At 39.4% G+C, this 25012-nt stretch overlaps 1 protein-coding gene across 10 annotated transcripts in view; it reads right to left on the bottom strand.

Moving 5' to 3' along the window:
- The window catches only part of LOC134511775 (poly(rC)-binding protein 3-like), a 538190-nt gene that overhangs the window by 323438 nt on the left and 189740 nt on the right, over window positions 1–25012 (bottom strand). For 9 of the 10 annotated variants that reach the window (XM_063326281.1, XM_063326286.1, XM_063326287.1 and 6 more), the window contains exon 3: window positions 6651–6707. The exons of the other annotated variant lie outside the window; for it this stretch is intronic. The gene's annotated coding sequence lies outside the window, so the exon portion shown is untranslated. The remainder of the gene's footprint in view (window positions 1–6650; window positions 6708–25012) is intronic. 10 annotated transcript variants of the gene reach the window in all.

Raw genomic sequence — 25012 nt, 5'->3', positions numbered from 1 at the left:
AGAGATGAATTAGTAGAGAAGAAAGTCAGTTGGTTTCACTTTCACTTGGCTCCCCAGACCTTGGTAAAGCCCGTAGCTCTGCTTACTATATTAAGAAATGGATGTCTTCCTGAAGGTTTAATTCAGTGATTTGAACAGGAAAAAATTCTCTTGCTGGCAGAAGAGAAAAGGAGAGGGCAGAATATCCTCCTGCTCCACTAAGACTGAAATTGTACTTCAGATTCAACTAAGTCTGCACAAGAATAAGAGAGACACAATTTTGAATCGGAACTTGAAGTTAAAGACGCATAATTTCAATGTTAGGGGTTGGTCATGAAAAAGGAGTAATTTTTTCTTGGTTTGTAAGCAGCTCCAGTCTCTGGAGCTATCTAAGCCAATGTAATTTCCCAGACATATTCAGCAGGAAAGTTGGATTTTTGGTTTCTGATACACCACTATTCTCCTTCCCACCACCCCCGCCACGTCTTTACATCAGAAACAAACCAACAATTGCTTGTAAATTACCAATAAACCAGAAACATAAACAGATTTTTAATTAAAAAAAAACAAAACCAACAAACAAAAAAAACAAAAAGCCAACACCAAACCAGAAGAGGGTTTCTGACTCAAAATGCCCTCCATTATTTGGCTATGCCATCTTTAAGCCAGCTAAGCAAGAGAAAATTAAGGTTAAATTCAGAGGTGCTCTCAGCTACGTGATACCAATTCAAAGGTAAAGCGTGGCTGGAACAGGCACCTGCCTATTAAATCTATGAAAAGGATAGATGTATTCTGAGGGGGAGAGAAGAGGTTACTATTCGACAACATTAAATCTGAGTGATCTGCTGGGAACTTTCACAGGGAGAGCGCTGAGCAGCAAAGCCTGTCCAAAATGGATACAAATACGTTGTCAAGCCGCTGTGACAGATCCATTATGGGTGAGCAGCTTAGCCAAAATGAACTCGATCTCAACTGTCTCACAATATAAATGCCACAAGCCCAGAAGGACTTGAGCTTCCAGTTCCCTCCATCCCTTCCTCTGCGGTTAGCAAGAGAGAGCTGCATCAAAGAGAAGCAGCAGGTCAAGGAAAGCCTTATCCCCGAGAACTACCACCCCAGGAAAGACCCTCCTGTCACATGCCAAACCTGCCACTCTGAGAGACTACATGCTCTCAAACACATACGCTCTCACAATTTCTCTCTCCTTTTGTCCGGCTACAGAGAGGAAATTCCAATGCAGTTGTGGTAAACAAACAATACACCTGTTTGCATACGCCGGTTTCTCAAGTTACACCAAAACCTCGTAGCACGTGGCATTTTCCCTACCATGAACTAATGAAAGAGCACAAAAAGGATAACGACCCAGTGCTGGTAGCAACTTGAAACTTGCTAAATGACATTTCCCCAGAGGTGTTAGCAGTAATACTTCCAAGCTCGATCTATGAGGTGTACACGTGACACGGATGCATACGTGAAAGCTAGAGCTCTTAAAATTTATTAAATTTTCAAACACAAAATATTTACACAAAATTAAGTTTTACAATAACCTTTAAGGCCACATTACAATTTTTGCTCGTGTGATTATTCAGCAAAAAGCATTTCAGCATATGCTTAAGTCTCATTAAGGTCTCAAGAATGTGAGCCTGGTGATTTGCTGAGCCATGGTATCAGCAACTCACCAGCCAAACTCAAAGGATCCTCAGAATCACCACGGTCTCAACGGAGCAGGGTGGGGACTGAGAAGAGGTGAAGTATGTTATCTCAGCTCTTCAGGAGGACTTCTCTCACACTGTGATGAATTTACTAGGAAATACAAGATTTCCTATTATTTCTTTCCTTTAAAATAACAAGCTTTGCCACTCTCTTCAGGTCCATGCGCTCCAAAGGAACTGCTAGAGCAGACACCAAAGTTTCATAGAGGAACTCTTGCTAATTCAGCACAGTACAAGCATTACCACATGTGTGGATCTGAGTGCAGGGACATGTGGTAAAGCATATCAGAACAAAGGCTCAGCCAAATATGCCCTGCTAGCCAACATGATGAGACAGTATAGTGCAACACGTGCCCTCTTTGTAGAGGATACAGACTACTTCACTTGTTTATTAAAATTTGACCCTGGCCTTGCTCCAAATTGCATGTTTGATGCTATAAAATAGGGAGGATAAGCAAGGACTCCATCCTGGCTGATGATCAGCTGGCTCCATATATTGCTCCACAGGACCAAGCACTGCTGAGAAAGCACGCAAAGGAAAAGTTTCACGCACAAACCTGATCACACAAGAATCACTTATCTTTTGTATCTCTCTCTGTGTTTTCCACCTTCCCTTTTTTCCTATGCTACAGCATCAGAGTGATCCACTTACGGTGAGGTCTTACTGCAGAAACACTGTTTTTCAGCTCCATTCAACAAACAGCCTGGCAGCTGACACTACGGCTCCTAACCTTAGCTTAGGTCCAATGGTGAGTTCCCTGCTGTTGCAGCCCAGCCGACACTGCGTGGCTCATTCATGGAGCACGGAATCCTTTGTCACATCCAGGACCAGGTCAACGTTCATCATACAAACTTAAATACTTTCTCATGTACTTGCCCTAAAGGGCTCTAAAGTCATCTGATTAATTCAGGTTCCATTTCCACTCCCCACCCACTCCCACTTTCTTTTTTTTTTTTTACTACAATACTGTCTTTTAACACCTATATACTTTCACATTTGCAGGAGTGAGTGTTACCAGTGCCAATTCTAGCTTTAGAGGGGTTTTGAAATGGAAAAGGCAGGCATTTGCTTTTTTTAAACTGGCCAAGTCCTCACTGGACAGTTTTGGTTTTGGCTTTGTCTGGGTTTTGTGGTTTTTTAAAACATAAATAGTTACATTTTTGTTATGAACTCTGATTAGATATTCAGCCTGTCTGGCTGAAAACTTTATACATAGGTTTCAAAGGTCTACATTGGATTATCAGTACCATTTGATGAAAGTAAGTGCTCTCCAATTTGTCAGTGTGCCCATATTAAATGAAAAGAGGTATCAACTTATGGAAACATTTATCTGAACTAAGTCACCATCATCAGATGACCTTATAAGATTGGATAAAGAAAGAGCCATTAACATAAACTGGTAGACTGGCATGAAACCAAAGGAGAAAAATCATGAGACATCAAGAAGAATATCATTATCTAAAAAAACCCCCAACAACCCCCACATAAAAAACCCAAACCAAACCAGCCTCCAGTCTTCAGTATTTACTGCACGTATAGTGCCAGGTTGTTATTTTTACTGACATCTTTCTGAGCCTCTGCACATTACAGTGTCCCCCCTCCCCCCAAATAGAAACAACACTAACAGAACAGAAATAGCCTCATTTTCAAGAGCTCTATCTCCACTAAAAATTTATTTCATTTTTCATTAACGTCTGGTTCATCTGTGTGAAGAACAGTACTCATTGTACGGCGGCTGAACCATAAATAGTGGCATCACTATAGAAGTTATTGTAATGATAAATTTAAAAGCAAAACAATATAGGAAAAAAAAAAACCAAACCAAAATAATGCCAAAAGTACCATTAAGAATAAGACCTGTCTACTTCTAAATTCCTTCATGTGTTCAGTTATTCTGATCAACACATGCTAAGCATTTAAAAAAAACAAACCAAGAAAAAAACCAAGGTTCAGCAGGATATGCTTTAAGGCAACCTCTTTTTTTTAAATGAAAATGTGTAAAGAAGATGAAGATCATCTTGTGATGACTAATTTGGTGAATTTTCTCTGACTTCTTACGCATATAGTGCGTGTTCACTGCACAATTTACCTTGTTGCAGCACCTCTCCTATACTTTTGAACTATGTGTGGATGGTGCTCCTTCATTTTCTAAACACGCCAGTCATCAGCATTATTCCCTAACAGATAAACAACTTTTCACAATTTCCTTCAACAGATTAGATTCTCTTCTGCCATCCTTAGAGGACCTGTCTGAACCTGGCCTCCATGATTCTGTTTTTATCCCCTTTGTCCTTTTGCTCTGTTCAAGCCATGCAACCAGTAATTAGAGCAGAATATATCAAGAAAGAGAGCTACCATCAAAACAGGTAATGAATCACTAGGAACAAGAGAAGCCCAAGGCACCTGAGCCAGGGATAATGAAGAATGTTTAATTGTATTTCTTCACATTCCCATCCCCACCAGCTTCTCATTGTAGCTCCTACCCTATAACCTCTGCCACTGAGCTCCCACTTTTGGACTCTTCCTTTTCTGCTTCGCCACTGAGCTCTCACTTTTGGACTCTTCCTCTTTGCTTCATATTTCCAACTTACTGTAATTTCCTTTCCTGAACCAGCTGCTCGTGCCTGCCTTCCCTTTTCATCAAAGCGCTATTTGTTTTCCAAGAATAAAAGTCTCTTCATCCCTCTCCGCACATAATGAGCTATATACACATCAAATCCAATGGCTGACATCTATTTTCCTAATTATTATTTTTTTTTAGGACATTAACAGATTGTTATCTGCCACCCTTGTGTTTCCAGTTTCAGCCTGTGGCACAATTTGTATGCCATTACCTCAGACCTTCTAAAACATTGGACACTTGGTTCCTGACACAGCAATGGAAAAATTGACCCAGTAAGCATGGCTTCTTTTAGGGAAGGGTCTATCTATAAAACGCTTACGTCTTTTATGATACAGAGGAGCTTTTGACATACACACACTCACACAAAGAGGAAAACCTCTTCTAAAATGAGGAGCTCATGGAGTGTCCTCTGCTGGGATGAATCCTTCCCTTTCTGCAAGGAACGAAAGATCCACATATTTCTGCAGCACCATTTTTCCTTTTCCTCCTTCCCACAAGCAAGCAAGAATTGATTTATCAAATCCATAATATAAGGCAACATATCAATAGAAAACCATAGGCATTTGTTCCAGTGTTACCAATCGCACTTCCACAACACACACATGCAACACCCATTTCTCTCATGTACTCCTGCAATATGAGTGCACCTCTCATTTGAAGAATTCATGTCCAGACCACATTAAATGCCTGCCCGTCTAATTTATTGCAAGGTATTACACAAAAAGTTAAACTAAGGTTCATTTTATCTAGAAAGGGATGAGTTTCTGACCTATAAATCACAGCATACTGACATTACACAAGCCTCTCAATCCATGTGTAATACAGAGGTCTGGATGAAAAACTGTTCTGGTGCCAAAAATATTATGTGTTTTATATTCCCTATTATTAATTTTACTGTCACTTGATCATCCCAGTGTTGCACTGGTGCTACCAGTTTGCCTTTGATGTTCTGTACTAGAATGAATGAAAAATGAAAGTTAGAAAACCAAAAACATATTTGATACCTTGTAAAGAAGTGGTAGAAGTGAAACAGACTGAATGGAATTAAACTGTCTCCTACACATCTTTATAAAAAGAAAACTCTGAAGTATCAACAAAGTTCTAGAAATTTACGATCGTGTTCAGACTAGTAGAGAAAGCACTGACATTTTTTCCTACCTTCATTTTTAAATCCTAACCATAAAAAACTGAATGTAGACAACACGTATTGTAAATATGACTCAAAAAATCCTATCAGAAACATATATCGTCTAGACTACTTCAGAAAAAGCTACCCTGCAACTTGAAAAATGACATCATTAAGCAGTCTTCTAAACTAGATTTCAAAGATGACAAACAAATAGTTTTTTGTCGTTTCCTTTTTTTTTTCCATACTTAGAAATTTCTACTGCAAGTTTCAGTTCAACTTTGATTGTCAGATCAAGTCCATTTGATTAAATACACTTCTCCACAACGCATCTGCTTGGGCAACACAAGTAGCGCAGGACACCCCCAGTTGCCTAACTGCTTCTGACTGCCACAGCCACTCCAGCAATCATTTCCACAGTGGATGTCCCTGTGGCAAAGGGTTTCTAGAGCCTCACGCAAGCTTAGATCAAATCCTTTCACATTTCTCTCCACTGTTTCTCTGGAACTGGAGCGGCCTCACATACTCCAGGGTAAGCAAAACTCCTGCTTGGTCACACCGCACCACTGGTCCATGATTGTAAGACCAAATGGGTCTGTAGATCTCTGCCCTAAGTATTAAACAACTGCCATGAATAACAAAATTCAGTGAACAGCACAATATAAGACACTACCCTTACTTTAGCCACTCCTTCATGTACTAGAACCATGCTGGGATACCTTCTTTACAACACTGCCCATCTGATTAAATAGCTGAAAAGAGAAACAGTGCCACTAAGTGATTTAGCATCATTGACTATTACTATACCCAGAGTTATTTATTACTCTATCAGCATGTGGACTATGCATCAATTACACCAGATTTTCTGAGCTGTCACCCCATAATCCCAAATATCTTTTTTTCACACTAAAAAAATACCTTACCATCTTATTTCAAGAGACAAGGTATATTGAAATTACTTTTCGTGTTCACTTATCTCCTACTGTATATTGGTTCTAAATAAAGAGCTCATTAATAGTTACTTAAACCTTGTTTTTGAAGTGTCATTTGGGAGAGAGGCAAAGGAAGTAAATTTTCATTTCACTTCCACCAATGTAAATGAAAAATAAGTGAGATAATACATCAATAGTTTGTACTTACACTACCATAATCAAGATCAATATTTTTCATGTGGCAGTAATGTATTAAGACACGTCAAAATCAACTTACCTATCACATCAGGTGTCTGCGAGCCACAATTCTGCCTCAATCCGAAGAAAACTTGACCTGTTGAATATGAAGCAATACATTTTCACCCATGATGAAGTCTTGACTTCTTTAGAACAGGCTAAACAAGACACGGATTTTTGCGGGGAAGAACAAAAAAGCACTTTGTCACCACTGAGAGTTTAGCGCCCCACACCTTTCTTTTGACTTTCCGTTACAATTCAAATACTTACAGATAACTTAGATTTCCCAATCAGTATCCTATCTCATTTTAATCTTGATACAGAGTGTTCACCGAGGTTCAGCATTTAGTTATAAGTATTTCAGAAAGATTTAAAGAAAACCCTGAAGGTTACCAATTGTGAAAGATTTGTACACACAAGTTCTTATGTGCCCTTTGGACAAATCTGCAAAGACCAGAAAGCAAAATGTGTTTTTCTTTACTTCCACTTTTCATCTTTGCTCCTTTCTACAGATTATTTCTCTCTGAGTAAAGTCAAAAGGAGGGAACGGAAAAGGGGAATGGAAAGAAATGACTTACCGGGGAGATAAGGGAACTGTTTTCTGCCAACAGTACCATTATATTAATTGCCTTTTTAGAAAATCAGCTCTCTGAAAATCATAGCTGTCAACTACTTAGTTTTTGTATATTCATACAGTCTAACTAAGATTTAGAATAGCTTTGCTGAAATTTCTTGAACTAGAAAAAAAAAGGCAAACAAGACTCTAGCAGCATGCATTCACTAGAAAGTATGCAGAAGTTAGAAGTGTCCAGCTCTCATTAATGTATCTAAAACGTATTGTTAATGCTATTTGTTCTTGAAAACAAAACAGGTTAAGTTTCAACTCTCTACTAGCATGACAGCAACATAACATGAATCTTTATTATCTGCCTCTGAGTCTGAGATGATACAGTACACAATCTACATCTTTTGGTGTACAGAATTGTAGTGCGCTATATTAATTGCCTTCAAAATGAAGCTCAAAACATGAATTCACTATTACTGACTTAAACTGTTTCACTGACACCACTTAAGCAGTGCAAGAGATCAGGTTTCAGGGTAAGCTAGGAAAAGATACTCAAGTCAGGAACATTTAACCTATGACACCTGACATTGATTTCTTTTTTTTTTTTTTTTTTTTTACTCAATCTATATTAACACTGGCCTTCCTATTTTTCCCTTGGTCATGCAGGTGCAAGGAACTCTGTTGCATCAGAATGAGGTCAGTAAGCAAAGGCTCAATCCCATTTCCACTCGAGTAGCAGAATTTTCATTAACTTGATAGGGAGCTATGGCAGTGCCTGAACGGCAAGAGATTTCCTGCAGGCACCCTTTTCTTGCCTTGGGTAAGGATTATAGGTGTCAATGTTTTAGACCGTAAAAGGCGTGGGGAGGGAAGCAATTATTTGGGAGAGTTGAGAGAGGGGATTATTTCCATGGTTTTGTTTGTTTGTTTTGTGGCGAGCCATGTTGACACATAGCCAAGTGCAAACAAGAAAGTAAAAACTAACACTGTGTGATATGCCGCAAGGGAGAAAAGAACAATCTGGTCTATAATGCATCAGGAAATTTCCTCACGAATAATGCTGTCACAGCATGCTTGCATGGTATAAAGAGGAAAGAGATGCAGAACTGAATAAATGATTGGGGGGGGAGGAGAAGATTTCTAATGGGTCAATTAAAGACCTTCAAGTTTCTGATATTGCCTGCAAGCAAATCGCCTTGTCACACACTTAGGTCTTCCTATGAGAGGAGAGTTACACAGTTAGCCCTTTCTGCTGATTTGCATCACTTGTTTGCTCTTACAACAGCTTTCCTAGGGAACATTTCAATCATTAAAACAGATGAGATCGAAGCCAGCTGGACAATGGTCTGCAGCTCAGCTTAAACACATCCACTGCCTTCAAACAGTCCAAAGCTGATTTCCCCCCCCTTACCCCCATATGTGAGCTATACTTCACTTTACATTTCCTTAGTTCACAGAATCACAGAATGGTTCGGGTTAGAAGGGACCTTAAAGATCATCTAGTCCCAACCCCCCTGCCATGGGCAGGGACACCTCCCACTAGACCAGGCTGCTCAAAGCCCCATCCAGCCTGGCCTTGAACACTTCCAGGGATGGGGCATCCACAACTTCCCTGGGCAGCCTGTTCCAGTGGCTTGAATAACTTCTCATTAGGCCCTTGGAAGCAGTCAAACCTCTGCCTTTCTAATTAATAGGAGCAGGAGATAAAAACAGCTCCTTAAGTCCTCTGCTGTTCTCAGAAGGGTCTCTCTCTGCTTTTCCCTGAAGGTGCACGAGTGCTTCAGCACACGGTCCAGGCATCTGAGCAGCCTCTGCTCTGGTAACAGCCATAACTGAGAAGGGCTTTCACAGCCTCTTCCTATGAGGATCTTGAAATATTTTAGAAGGTGGGTGGCAGGGTAAACACCGGCACATCTACTACATTTTTATAAAGACTGAAGGAAAAGTCTTTTTTTATGCTCTAAGATCCATAATGTCTTTACCAATATTACTCACTATGTTATTAATCTCTAGTGCCTTTCTCTTTATTTGCATTTTTGATTAGAGGAAGGTTTATGAATCAACTTCAGTACAATGGAAACACATTATCAACCTATTCAATCATTGATACCTATATTCAATCTAGATAAAAAATTATCTTGAAAATTCCCACACATACATTTAATACACGACACTTTTCTTCTTTAATTTCAAAACTTGTTTTTCCTCACATACACAACTGAAATAACATTTCTTTTTCAGATCAAGATGGAGTTCATGACTCAGTCTTCTCTTTGCTTCTTTCTTTCAAAAGACCACCACCTTTCAGTGCACTGCATGCATTTATGCAATGGTAATGAGGAAAAAGATCCTTACATGAATCCTATTAGATGTGCTCAGCGTTGTTTGTCTGCAGTACAGCTGTTTACAAAAACATTTTATCACCTTTGGACTAGACCTTAAGAGTAGGAAATGTATTATACAAAAGCTGATATGAATACGATTAAAAAAATGTGCACCCAAACTAGCCTAAGCTTCCAAAAAGAGTAATTTGCTCAGTGAGTAATACGGACTATTCAGCATGCACTATTATTCCCTTTTCCTCTTAAAGTTATTTTACGTTTACAGTCTATGTGTTGTTTTATCCTCTCTCAAGTAACAATTTAAAGACCCTCAAATTTAAGTTATTACTCCACAATGTCTAAGACAAGACATTAATTTCCTGTTTGAAGTATGGGAAACAGCAAAAGTTCAGCTATCATACTGCTTCTGAAGACAGAGGCTTGTTCAGCCACCGCTCTGCCCCTGAGCAGAGCTTCCCAATGAGCTGGTCGTGATGGGATAAGCTGGGGAAAACTAGATGTCCTGGAGGATAAACTGCTCCCCTTCATGGAAAGGGCAGATAGGCACCGTAAGTCACAGAATCACAGAATGGTAGGGTTGGAAGTGATCTTTGGAGATCATCTAGTTCAAACCCGCTGCCAAAGCAGGTTCACCTAGAGCAGGCTGGACAGGAGCGCATCCAGTCGTGCAAGCCAAAGAACCTGTGGGGATCCCTGTGGTGGAGATGTTGTTAACATGAATTTTAAGAGAAATCCCGTGACCGTGCTTCTCCTTTACCCAAGCCCACAGGGTGATAAAACCCTGTGATACAGCAATTACTGTGTCTTGACAGTGGTGCATCAGGAGACAGCAACTCAAGAACAAAACAAAACCAAAATATATGTGAAAACATGAGTTCTTGTTTTGGGGTCTAACTTTAATTTTTTGCCTGTCATACAAGCCAGCACACTCTGCTTGGTGATCAACCAAGATAAATTTTTGCTTTGCTCTGTTTCCTAGCCATGAAATGCCATAAAGCACTAGATAAGGATTACTGCTTTTATCCAGCACACCAGGAGACAACTGGCAATTTATTTGAAAGGAGAGGACTTTAGATAGAAACAAAAAAGGCAACGTTGATTAAAATCACTCAGTATTTGCTTTTAAAATGGAGCTTAATATAATTGAAAAGTTGAAAGGTTGGGGGTCCGAGTTATGCACTGCGTATGCACTCAGAAGATACAGAATGAACATGCGCAATACAAGCTTTTCCAAGGCTGTTTCCAGCTGAGATTAATTATCTATGGTCTTCCGAAAAATTAAAAAAACCCAAACCTATAAACCAAACCAAATATGCAAACCTAAGGTATTAGCCAGTTAGACTGTTTAAGCAGTTTCCACTCATTCTGCAGAACACACAAATGAGGTGGCAGTTTCAAAATATAAGTGTATGTCCACAAAGAAGTGAATTTCCACAAGCAAAATAATTTCTCAAGGCACTCTTATCGGATAACAATAGTTCACCACTGAAGATTTAAACGTGAAATTCTGAAACTTAATAAGCATGTGATCTCCATTGCTTTGTATGTTGTGTAGGAATTTATATTTGCCTAAAGGATAGAAAGAAACCAAAAAAACCCTCCACCAAACCATCGTGGTAGTGTTGTAAGACCATTTTACAATGGAGCTAGTGAAGGCTGTTAGAGCATCTGTCCCTACATTACTATGAAATTACATTTTTTAAATTTGGGGTTTTTTTTATAATTAAAGAAAAAACAAACAAAAGGAGCGTTACCAAGCAACATTTGAATTTCATGGCTTGCGTTTGAGAATACTTAATCTCTAAACTTTGAAAAGACTGCAGTGTTTTAGAGCAGTGGTTACAAGAAGATGGACCTTGTTAATTCCCTAACATGACTGAGAAATATTGTGAGTTAACACATTTGGATAAATAAGCAAACAAGGCAGAAGTGGGAGAAGGGAAGCAGCTCTGAAATACAGCATTGCATCACAGTTGCCAAAGCCTAGAAGTAAGATACAGTTGCTAAAGGCATCAACACCACGATACTTTACATGTATTCAAAAGTTAACTACAATAAATCATAATATATTAATTAACGTGTTCCAGTATCAGAACTGAACTCAAGCAAACTGCAATTATTGTGCAGACACATTTCTGACCTAGCAAAGGGAAAGCTAGCAGTGTAAAATCCAGGAGGTTCTTAAAAGGCTGACAGCCCCAACCTGCTAAGGTCAGGTACCGTATATGCTGGAAACCACGATGCAGCGGCTGTATCGTGCCAGACCATTTGCGTAATCAGAGGCATCCCAAAACTCTTCAGGAGCCTTGCATCTATCAGGCTCCTGCAAATCACTTAAAGAAGGAATGAAAATTAAAACACGCTGCCCAGAATTACAAAACGAGACTGGTGCTAACAACGTGTCAGGAAAAGCACTAAAATGGAGCATTTAAAAATTCACATGTGGATTGAAAACAGATACAAAAGTGTCTCTAGCACATGAGTCAGATGCTTTGTAGTCCCAGGCTGAGCCGATACGAGGCCTGCAGGCTCTCCTTCAAGAATGTTTCTTATTTATATTGTTGTTTCACAGCCCTGTTTACAAGTCAGTGGGAGTTCTAGATACTCAAAAAAGCCTAACAAAAAAATATGTAAGCATCCAAACTTCAGTTTATATGTATACATTTAAATATACATTATGTGTGCTGTAGATCTCTGCACCTTACGAGGTTCTTTCTTCTGTATTTTTTTCCCCTCTTAGCTCATAAGATTCTTCTCCCTTTATTTTTTGAAATAAAAACTTATTTTACTTGACGTAATAAAGTTAAATATGTAAAAAAAAAACTCCAAACAAACACCAAAAACCTAAATGACTTGGGGTAACAGCAACGAAGTGTTTCATCTTCTTAATTTTCTTCCCCACAAACTCATTCTTCATTTCAAAATTATAAAATTTTAAAGGGTTAACATAGGCCCAAAATATAGATGATTTTTAAGAGATCTTTGTTACCTTTCAAAACACTTTGACCACCTGTAGTTTCCCTGCTTGTCAGATTTCAAAATCCTAGATCACAGCTGTATGTGCAGGCTCTTTGGCGTTACAAACTGGACGTACAAAGGAAGTCACAGAAATAATGCCTTAAATAAAGGCAAAGAGCTCAATATTGTCATACCCACTGAACAACTTCATTTACAACCACTGACTAAATCCATTACAGATGTTGACAGCTTTAGATCTACGTATTACGTTTTGGTGAATAAATGCCACTACATATTTAGCCTTTATAGAGCAAAGCTTTTATTTTGTGTATAAATCTGCATTTAATGAGCCTTGAAAGATATGATTGCTAAATAACAGCCTGCTGCATTCAAGCTCAACTGCCTCCAATTATATTGTTTATAATTGTATAATTGCACAATATAACGTGTGTCCAACAATCCCTGTGTTTTATTACTGCACAGCACTATGACACCAGCGTAAATCACCTTTTCACTTTCACAGTCAGCCTCTTTCATTTTGCTTACTCAGCCAACACAAATGCACACAGAACTGCACTTTTGACTGCTGAATGCATCAAACCAGCTTACCAGCCTCAGCAGAAACAAGAAAGTAATGGAAATGGTCAAATCCACAAGGAAGAGAGAGAAAAGAAAGGTACTGTGTATAAAAGGAAGTTGGGGGTGGGGTGGAAGAAAAAAAGAATTAGCTCAAAACCATACATGGTGTTTGTGAATATGTTTTTTAGGGTGTTTCTTGTCAGCAGATGCTTCTGAATATATTGCCTGTCCAAAATTCCCATGACAAAAAGTACAAAGCAGCTAATAACATTGGCAGGTAATGTTCTTTGCATTGTTCTTACTGTTATATGGATACCCCAGCATTTGCTGTAATGGCACTAAAATTAGCAAGCATCTTATTAGCAAATACACCATTATGCTGTTAAACACCTACACGAGCCTCTCTTCTTCCCCCACCTCCAAAGAACAACACTTGTCTCTAGTCTATCGTTTGAAAACTAATCCAACTTTTAATCAGCAATTTAATACACTGGCACTCAGCATATACTTGTAATAATTCCTGCCACAGAAATTTAAGCCCCAAAGTCATCCATAAAACTCCTTAATTTAAGAGGGACAGCATTTAATTGTTTTGACGTGACTTGTTGGGCACACCTTCCCAAGTAATAAAAGTCTTGTTGTTAAACGTGATGTAAAGCCCTCTGTCTCCCTCCTCCCTTCCCTTCAAGCACACTAACCACACAAGATTTTATTCTTTTCTCTTTGGTCCACAAGTCCTTGCACCCACAACAACCCACAACCTTTTAATCAGTGAAGCCCTGGTACTGCAACCCCCTGTGAGAAGGGCTCCCATCGGCCTCCCCATCAGCGAAGGGCAGCACACAACTGCCTGCGACACCCACCCTCGTACTCTTTTTGCTCTTGGCTGCCTGTAAAGCATTGACTTTGAGTTGGTCCGTGCTGACTTTTTAAAGATCACAGCTTAGCCTTTTCCCCAAATCAACACGCTCAATTTTGATGATCTGAAACAACGACGCTTTTAAAGTTTTTGGTGTCATTAGGTGCCTAGAGGTTGAGCCCTTAACCTTAAAAGGGAGTTTTAGGTGTAGGGCTTCACATCCTCCGAACCGCCCCAGCCTCTCCTCCTCCTCCTCCATCAGCATTTACGCACCGTTGCCTTCTGAAATCTACTACTATTGTTATTTTAACAACTTAGACAATTTCCCGAATTGGGAGAAGCTGATTAAAAACTATGATTAATTTTTTTCACTGTTACCAATAAAATTACTGCAAACAACTTTTCAGGTCAATTAACTTCACTATTGCATGTCAGTTCCTAAACACTCCCTTAACTAGAGTCAATGACTGTAGAAAAACAAGGCACATGAACTTCTTCAGGTGCTGTTTTTGAACTGAAGACTCAATTAAAAATTAACATGCAATTATAATTATGAATTTATTTTAAGATTATAGCTGTATCACTTTCTTTGATCTTGAGGAAATGTTTCACCATTATTTATCAAACAACCTACTTTTATATGCCATCTCTTATAAAAATTCTTCAAACTGTGACCATAATACAAGTGTTTGTATTGTGTTGAATAGAACAGTATCAGGTAATGAAAAATACAGTCATCATCTCTCTCATAGTTTTGAGGAACTGGTTGTTGAAAAACAGAAAGAAATACCATACAAGTGACAAACATACCAATATTAACTTGTATTTAGATTCAGAAAATAATTTCCTATAGCCAGGCAAATTTGTTGGACAAGATGCAAGGGCAGGCCGGAAAAGATGCAGTGAAGAGCCTGCCCACACACGGTGTCATGCAACCGTGGATCCTCTTGGTCATTTCAAAAGAGTCGGGGGCCGACTGTGGGGCCACAGGGAAAAGCAATGTGCTGTTACAGCACCAGCCACAGCATCATCTTCATTCCCAGCACAGAGACCTCCCACAGCTTCCAGATCCCCAAACCTACTCAGAGGTACTGACCCAATTTCCATTCGCTGCACTTCCCTAGCTAAAATAACCGTCAGTTTCTCACAGTGTCCTCCCCAGATGCTCAATCTCTTCCAAGGTGAATGTCTGTGCACCTTGCCTTGAACACTGGTGCTCATTATAGCAACAGGAACAATACCGCTGATGAAAGAAACACTTTCTGCTAAACTATGAGAGTATATATACCTCAAATTGCTATAGTTGTTAAATCAGATATTTCTAAAATTCAGAGTCCTTTCATTTACCTTCTTGTTTCCAGGTCTCTGGGATTTGCTCTCCCATGTTTACAAGCTTTCCTCAGCAAAAATAAGGGCTACATGTTTTGGCTTTTTCAAATAAATGTCAAGGTTTCAAGTGTTCTCCTCATCCCCTTTTCAATTCAACTGCAGGGGAAGGAGGTGTGAGCATTGAAAGATCTTCAGCAAAGAGAAACGACCACTCTAAGTTCAGGTACCTTGGGTACATGATTTGGGTGCAGCTCCATAAAGACCCCACTGTTCATAAGCAGCTGCCTGACGCATGAAGCGACAACATCCCCTGTGTTTCAGCACTTGAAATGAACAGGCACCTGAACTGTTCTCACGGGGCTTGCTTTCAAACACAAAATTAGGGACGAGCAGCAGACAGAGGAAGCACTTGTTGGTTGGCAGCGGGAAGGTAGGGTGGGGGCAAATTTAAAACTGGTAGAGGAGGCAGAACAGACCAGGTAAAAATTTCTTACCAGACAAGTTAAAAATAAATATTAAAAAAAAAAAAAAGAAAAATCAAAGCAGCTTATATCTTAAATTTTGGGCCAGTTTTCTTTCACGCATGTACCACGTTGTCTTTGAAAGGCTTTTCACTAGATCTATCTGTGCTTGGTTCCGCTTCACACTTCTGTAAAGTCAGAACTATTGTGGGGTTTTGGGTTTTGTCGATGCACTGTAAGGGTTGTTTTCCTGACTGCTATCCTTGGACTTCTTCTCTACAAATTACTGAGCTTGGGTTGCTTTGCACTTTAAGAATACCCACATAATACAAGAGATTATGTCTGCTATAAAGGAACTGCTTCAGAAGATAAATATTTTCCTTCATTTATTTTTTTTTATTCCTTTCTGGATAAGTGGTATCATTAACAGAAGTAGTCATGACTTTAAATAAAAAATAAATAAATGTTTGAAAGCAAGAACGATTAAAACAATAGTGTATCTGTTTCAATCCAAATGTAAAAAATAAAGAAGGTAGAAACAAAGAAGCAGACACATGGGTATGTCAAATTTAAGGGGAAAGAATGAGTCTTCTTATCATGACCATTTATAAAGGCCACTTTGTACCACTCAGAGGTATAAATTGAGAGTAAATAAGACAGCGGCAGAGAAAGAATATGCATTAGATATCAGAATTTTGACTGAGAAATATAAATGCTACTACTCTTTAGATGCTAAACATACTAAGCAGGTCAAACTGATCTTAGCTTACTACACACACATAGTTTAACTGTTACTTCCACAGGCACTGCTACCAGGTGCAGCAATTTTCTGGTTGGCTCTTCCAGTTATCCCAGGAAAAAAAAAAATAAACAAAAAAATAAATCTTCCTTTTCCATTTGCAAAAGTCCAGGAAAACTTACATGATCAGGATGTCAAATTTTATGCATTTTAAGCCCTGAATTTGCAAAAGCTTAAATGAAGTCTGAGCAATAAAAGCCTTGCATAATTTACTGTTTTTTCCTAGAGTACGGGGGGAAAAAAATGCACAACCGGAAGACTTCACAGTTACGCGTGGTTGCACACCCAGCAATGGTATTGCTGAGAAGCAGCTATTAGTTAATGTCCAGCTCAAACGATCTTTGATAAGGTGCTCAACTGTTACCAAGTTTTACATATATCAGCTTCCTTCAGCAAGTTGAAGTTTTATAAGAGGGTAAAATATTCATGCTCCAACAGCTCTATCACAAAATCTATCTCTATTTAAGAAGAAAAACAAACAAACAAAAACATGTCAATGCATGTGAATGTAAAGCTTGCATGTGAATGTAAAGCTTACATGTGAATGTTAAGTTTTCACCTCTCCTTTCCTTGAACAGTCTTGCAACAAAAATTTGCACAATAGGTTGTGCGGTATTTTTTGTTGTTGTTTTTGTTTGTTTGGGGTTTTTTTTGTTTTGTTTGTTCCCCCCCCCAAAAGTATTTCAAACACATTTTTCCATCCGTATCCCTCAGACAACCCAGCAGTCTAAAACTCAAGGAAAAAAGTATTCTTTCCCCCCCCCGTTATTTAATGGATATTCATTGATTGAAATAGTAGTGAAAGTAGAATTCTTTATTTACAGGTCCATCAAGAGTGGTATGCCTTAATTTGATTCTGCCAAGAACCTGTAGAAGCCACTATGTATTTGAATTTATAATAGCATGTGAAAAGATAAATAAAAAAATAAAATCAATGAGACCCATTTAAAAAGAAGATGCTAAAGCATTTCTCAAAAGAAATGAGAATGAATAAAAAAAAAGCAAAGGCAGGAATCACTCCTCTAATGTTATATTTTGCTCTGTACTGATGTTCATGTCCTTGCTGACAGCTGGCAGGTAATACATTAATACAAGCAACCAATATACATCCCTGGATCAAACACTGCAAGTCCGCATAAGGAATTTAAAAGTCAACTGTTCATGTTTTTATGGAGTACATACACATATAAAAATTACATTTGCACCTGCTGAAAATGTACCCCTGCTTTCTCCCCACAATCTGTTATTTTCTTGAAAAAGTGCTTTCATTACCCAAAACATGTTATTAGCATAACTTTTAAGGCTGTAGGGTATCCATCAGTCATCCGTGATATCGTGGATACCATAAGATACAAAAATGCATATCTCAGCCATTACTCGCATATTTTGACGTGCATGTCATGCATAGATGGTTTTAAACATTACAGAACACAAAAATGAACAGTATAACAGCTTTTCCATTTCACATGTGAAATACATGGATGATTCCAAAGCCTGAATCCCTGGGTGTGGTACTGACTGCTCCTGCCACATATGGATCAGTTGGATCAGTTGGCTTTCCACATGGGGTTGATCTGCCACAAACCTCCAAACTTGTCAGCATTACTATTCCAGGATCTCCATTTTCTACACTAACCTATTTTATCTCCATTACTTATTACCAAAGAAAAAAAAAAAAGTCTCTCTCCTGCCTCCAACACACTAATGCCATTTTTTGGCCATGCTTTCTGAGCTCTCTGCTCATGCCCTGAGTGAGGAGAATTACTTCACAGGGCAAAGATTGTTCGTAGGACATTTTAGGGTGAATTTCAAATTTCACCAATGCAATCAGATCCCGAGTTACCTGGCAGCTATACAAGAGCCCAAAATGCCAACAGCCATATATCTGGAGCCTGTCCCCAAAAGGGTCTTCAGCTCTTCAGAGAAGTGTTTGCTTCTTGCGGGAACTGAGCCCCATCACCAGATGCTGCCCTCTCCCCTCACGTTAATTATTCGCCTCCTAAAACAATTTGTCGGCTTCCTGGGAGAACACTATCCCACAGGTAACTTCCCACCTTACAGAAAGGTGACAGGACAACTTGGTTCCCTTCTGTGAATTCACATAGCCTCTTTAAACTCCTCATACAACCCCACTGGGAAGCTTCTCTGAAGCATTTTCAGGACTCCAGAGTGTTGTTCTCCTTTTCAGAAAGTGCTGATTTTATTCCTATGTCTCTCTTCAAAGATTTTGTCACAGTTAAGACAGGCAGAGTTTCCCTTCTGGGCCTATCAATATTCCTCTAGGCTGTCAACCAGGGAAATTTCCAGCTTTAAAAGCATAAGATGGAAAAAAAAAAAAAAAGCATCTGCCTTAACGCCTTAATTGCCTGTTACTTTGCAGAAGTTCTTAAATTCACATACTTAAATTCTTGACCAGTCTGCTAAACCATTCATCTGATGCTTTTCTTCATATTAATAGCACTGATTCAGTTTTTAGCTCTGCTCCATTCTCTATTATACCAATGTTTCTTTGCCTGAAGTCTTGTCGGTTCTGGTTGGACTCTTCAGCAGCACTCCCTTTTTTGAAACAGGACATTTTATTATTATTATTTTTAAAAGAGCGCTGCTTCTGAGCTAACAACTACTAAGGGATCCAGACTGGTCTTGCATAGGAATTGTGGCGTCCCATGTATCTGCAGCACAACTCATTCCACAAATAAAAAGAATCTCAAGAAACCGCAAAGCTAGGAAGCATGGTGCCTAGGTACTGAAGTAGCTCTTGAGGGACAAGGCTGGATCCAATCAGGCAGCTGAGATGAACATAAACTGCTCAGGACCACTGCTATCTCCATACAAAGCCACCTCATTGTGTCTATACTGACTTCTGAAAACAAGTATAGCACAGAGACACCTGCCATGGACATGCATGGAGCCAGCTAGGGACCCAGGCAGATTTATTTCCTCAGGCTTCACACTGCAAGACAGCAACTATACCGCTTCCACCCCGGACCTGGCTCTGGAAGCAATCTGTTCACATCCACGCATATTTGAACACGATCTGTCAGATGGGAGCTGACCTGGCATGGAGCTGGCTTCCCGTTACCAACTATGGGTAACAGTGACAGTGGACAGCACTGCCTCCTACCCTGCACCAAAGCATCGTCACCTTGAGGGAACACGATCCCATGCCATTAGCAGATTAGCAAGAACAAGGATCTGCACTTATTCTCAGCCTTAATGGTGGGAGAACATCACAAAAGTCACTGGAACTGAAACTGGAGAGCATTTTCGCAATCCCGCACTTCAAATGCGCCCACACTGCTGCTTCAGATCCGAGTCCCATATTTTCAGGAGGAAAGTAGGAAGAAGATGGAAGGATGCTACTCAAAGATATTTTCTCTATGAACATTAATTGAAAGAAAATGTGAAGTGCAACTGTCTGAGGAGATCATAGACTCCATCAGTTTATTAAAAAAAGGATGGGATTTCTGTGTCTTGAGGGGAACTATTGCATAGGAAATGGTGATCCAGGATAACATAGCACAGTTATGGTACACTTAGAAATTCTAAATACAAGCATGCTTAGATTATTTTTTTTTTTTAATGGCTTTGCTTAAGGGGATAGTGAATCCCCTAAAAACATGCCATTTTACTGTATTCGTATAACCTAATTGATTCTATTTCGAAACATATAAATTGATCACACAGATTTACACACAAATTCTAAAACAAACAAGGTTTTATATATCTCATAAATGTTTCTTTGTCAGGATGTTTCCTGATGGAATGTTACTTCCAGAACTCCTGCTTTGAGATGATTATTAAGATAAGAACATTCAACAAGATATAAAATTTGGAAATAAGACCTATACAAAGTCAGAAATTTCTTACTGTGCTTTCCAAAAGAAATGCATTCCAGGAAATACAAAACAAAGATTAAGAAAAATCTTACACTGTTAATATAAAGCCTTGTGTCTTGGACTAAAAATGAAGGTGTTGTAACCCGTATGCTGCCCTAGCAATCACACGAGTGTTATTCAAAAAAGTAAGAGCAGGTCTTTCCTTATTAAGTAGGTGCTAGATTTTAATTTTATTAAAAAAAAAAAAACAAACCAAAACACAAGTGACAGTGTAATCTAAACTAATTTATTGGATCAATATCGTAACTGTTAAGAATAAGAGGAATCTCTCTTGTCTCTATCCACAAAGCTGCACCCTTCCCCCCTCCCCCCCATCTCCGTCCCCTGCATTGTGCTTCTGAAAAGGCAAGAGGGAAAGCAAACATCTATCAGGATACTTCAGTCAGATTTTCCTTGAAAGAAAGCCTGAAACATCAAATGGGGAAGATCAATTTCCTGTAAAATGTTAATGCTACATAATAAAAACCTTTCTACTTTACATTTCAAGGGCAAAACCAATGCAAAGATTTAAAAAGGTTTTCTAATACGTTATAGGCGTGACATCTTTTTTTAAGTGAAAGAGGACTTTAGATACAATCCAAGGATATTTCTCTCCTCAGTTTACAAAAGAAATTCTTCATATCCGGAGAGCTCTTACTTTTTTCCTAGTCTGATTTATGAGGTCATTAGTAACAATGATTACTGTTAGTCCTTACAGTGCCATAAAAATATTGTCAACTTCATTTAAATTGAGTTCTACCCCTTCCTCTGTCCTACCCTATCGCCTCTATTTGCATTGGTTAGTACCATAAAACAAAAGAAAATCAGAAAGCTTTTCAAGCCCAAGGACTACAACCCTATGAATTGTCTCTCAGAACTATGCAGTTGCACCAGCAAGTTTTAAAGACAATATAATATCTCCTAGAACAAAGTTTCAAAAATAATTATCAGGCATCGCAGACATGTTTGTGAAAGGTGAATTTTGATCCTTATTCTTTTCGAAAGTTGTAGGTCAAAACCTCAGCTATAACAGTCTCAGTGACAAAAAAATACTAATCTTTTTGATGTGATTTTAAACAGCTACAAGATGGGGATTAGGAAGACTTTCCAAAGTTAAAAGTGTCTGATTTTAATTAGTGGTTTCCAAAACTATGTGAACTTCACACTTGTACGTTTTTGCTGGTGAACATATCCCGTGTTAGATACAGTAAGGTCATAACCCACCATTGCTGCACAGCAATGAGGACACTGCGATAACACCTGGGTTTGACACACCAAGCCATTTAACTGCTTTCTGACAGTATCCCTGGGGGATTTCAGGATTTTATTTAACCTCCTAATAGTATGCTTTAGGTTACTGAGTTGTATTTTTTTGTAGTTGTCAAATCACAGTCCATAAACCTGAGGACAGCCTCTCTCAGCCCGAACACAAAAATCTAACTATAAATAAAGCATGGAGCTGGGAGATCTTGAAGAAATGCAGTTCTTTTCCTAGTCAACAGTTTCTGGCAGGTTTCTGTTAAAATCTCAAAGACAAGCATAGCTGAAGGTAAACCAAATAACATGGCTGATACTACTGGGAGAGGTATGAGTTTGCAAGGATCACTCGACATGCCACTGCTTAAGTTCTGGGTCTTGCTAAATAGAACTCTAGAGTAATGGATTATTCATTAAACAAATAAGTGAAGATGATGTTAATTGGAACACGAGTCATCAGAATGAACACACTGTGAAACATACATATTAAAACCTGAAACAGGTAAATCTGTCTGTTGTGGGTGTTTCGGTTTAGGCATCTAAAAGTAAACATTGTGAATCTGAATAGTTCTGCCTCAAGTCAATAAACATTGTCCTTTGATTACGTATCTTTATTGTTCTTGGGGTAAAGAAAATAGATTGTTTTCCCATATTTTCAGATCATCAGAAATATGCTAATTTTTCCTGAGTTTGACTTAAATATTTTGTACTTCAAAAAAAATAGAAACCAAAGATTTCCCTGATCTCATGTGAATTCAAATCACTGTTCCAAGCAGCTGAAGTTCTGACTAGTTTATCTTTCCTAAAGATTCCTATTAAATCATAAAAAAACCCAACCCACTATGCGTACCTAAAAAATTCTTCAAGGCCTAGCAAGCAAAATATAAGATACCATTCCAGATTACTTCAGCCCCAAACTTTTTCAACTGTTTGAACACTTCAGTACTGGGTCACAGAATCACAGAAGGGTTCGGGTTGGAAGGGACCTTGAAGACGATCTAGTTCCAACCCCCCTGCCATGGGCAGGGACACCTCCCACTAGACCAGGCTGCTCAAAGCCCCATGCAGCCTGGCCTTGAACACTTCCAGGGACGGGGCATCCACAGCTTCCCTGGGCAGCCTGTTCCAGTGCCTCATCACCCTCACAGTAAAGAATTTCTCCCTGAAATCTAATCTAAATCTACCCTCTTCCAGTCTGAAGCCACTACCCCTCATCCTATCACTACATGCCCTTGTAAAAAGTCCCTCTCCATCCCCCTTTAGGTACTGTAAGGCTGCTATAAGGTCTCCCCGGAACCTTCCCTTCCCCAGACTGAACAATCCCTACTCTCTCAACCTTGTCTTCATAATGGGGTCAAGTTGTCCCATTGATTATTCCATGTTATAGAACTGAAAGTTAAAATTAAACGTAGCAACGATGTGAAAAATTATGTGTTCTTGTGGAAGAGCTTGCCACTGCACTGCAGTGACAGTCATCACCAACATTAGGTTTGACTGGGCAATATTTTTTTTCCTCCAAGCAAAGCAGAACATAACATTTCCAGAGAAATTGCCCTGCCACACTTCATGTGGTTGTTCACCTGTTTTGCACTCGCACTTGTCTTTGTCAGCCTTGCTCTGTAGCCCTGACTACATAAAGGCAGGAAAGGAGCTGTCGTGGTTTAACCTCAGATGGCAACTAAGCCTCATACAGATGCTCACTCACTCCCCACCCTCAATGTGGGACAAGAAGAGAATCAGAAGAGTAAAACTGAGAAGACTCATGGGTTAAGAGAAAGGGAGTTTAATAGGTAGAGCAAAAGCCACACATTCAAGCAAAGCAAAACAAGGAATTCATTCACTGCTTCCCATTGGCAGGCAAGTGTCCAACTGTCTCCAGGAAAGCAGAGATCCATCACGTGTAATGGTTACTTGGGAATACAAAAGGCATAACTCCGAATGTTCCCTCCTCCTCCTTCTTCCCCCAGGTTTATATGCTGAGCATGATGTCTGCTGTGGTTCATCCCCATCCAGCAACTAGGACCATGCAACCACTTGCTCACTCCCCCCATTTGGGATAGGGGAGAGAATGAGTAGACTAAAAGCAAGGAAAGTCTCATGGGTTGAGATAAAGACAGTTTAATAGGTAGAGCAAAATCCGCACATGCAAGCAAAGCAAAACAAGGAATTCGTTCACTGCTTCCCATCAGCAGGTGTCCAGCCGCCTCTGGGAAAGCAGGGCACCATCACACATAATGGTTACTTTGGAAGACAAATGCCATCACTCTGAATGCCCTCCCCCTTCCTCCTTCTCCCAGCTTTATGTACTGGGCATGGCAACATATCATATGGAACATCTCTTTGGTCAGTTGGGGTCAGCTGTCCCAGCTGTGTCTCCTTGCAGCTTTTTGTGCATCCCCACCCTATTTGCTGGCCGGATAGTGTGAGGAGCAGAAAGTCCTTGACTGCTTGGCAACAACCCAAAACGTTAGTGCACTACCAACATTATTCTCATCCCAAATCCAAAACATAGCACTACACCAACTGCTTAGCAAGAAAGTCAACACCATGCCAGCCGAAATCCCGACAACATCACATGGTATGGAATACCCCTTTGGCCACTTGGTGTCAACTGTCCCAGCTGTGTCCCCTCCCAAATTCTTGTGCACCCCCAGCCTACTTGCTGGCAGGGAAGCGTGAGAAGCAAAAAGAAGGCCTTGACGCTGTGTAAGCACCACTCAGCAGTAACAAAGACATCCCTGTATTCTCAACACTGTTTTCAGCACAAATCTGAAATATAGCCTCATGTTCACTACTATGAAGAAAATTAACTTCATCCCAGCCAAAAACAGTCAGGAGCAAAGCATAGGTGTACCTTGCTACCAGTATTGGCTTGGGAAGGGCTAGCCACTTAGAGCAGAGTACAGAAGCCAAGAGAAAGGCTGAAGTTACAATTCACAGGCAACATGGCAGTGGCACTGTGAAAAAGCATTTTAATTTGTGTCTTGAGAAAAAAAAAAAGAAAAGAAAAAGAGGATTAACTTTGGCCACTTGATTATTTTTTTTCCTAAAATACCCTGAAGTATTGTGCTTTTTGGGGAGTGGGAAGGAGGAGAGCATTCATTGAAAACCCAACTGTCTGAGAAAAATAACACCAAAATGTAGTCTTAACTAGCCCTAGTTAATTCCCTCAAGCAGATAATAAATTCTTTGATGAACTTCCAAAATATCCAAGGACACGCAAAATTGTAAACAGGCCAATTTTTCTCAAGGAAAAAGATGCTTTTATATACTTTACACTATGCTATTCTTCAGTTACATATATTTTTGCTTTCAGTGCAGAAATACAAATACTTCAGGCAAACAAAAATAGGGAGACAATTATTTTATTGTTTC

The sequence above is a fragment of the Chroicocephalus ridibundus genome, chromosome 2, assembly GCF_963924245.1.
Source record: "Chroicocephalus ridibundus chromosome 2, bChrRid1.1, whole genome shotgun sequence".
In the NCBI taxonomy this organism is placed as follows: domain Eukaryota; kingdom Metazoa; phylum Chordata; class Aves; order Charadriiformes; family Laridae; genus Chroicocephalus; species Chroicocephalus ridibundus.
Note: the sequence above shows the minus strand (reverse complement) of the source record. Positions and strands in the feature narration are given on the sequence as shown.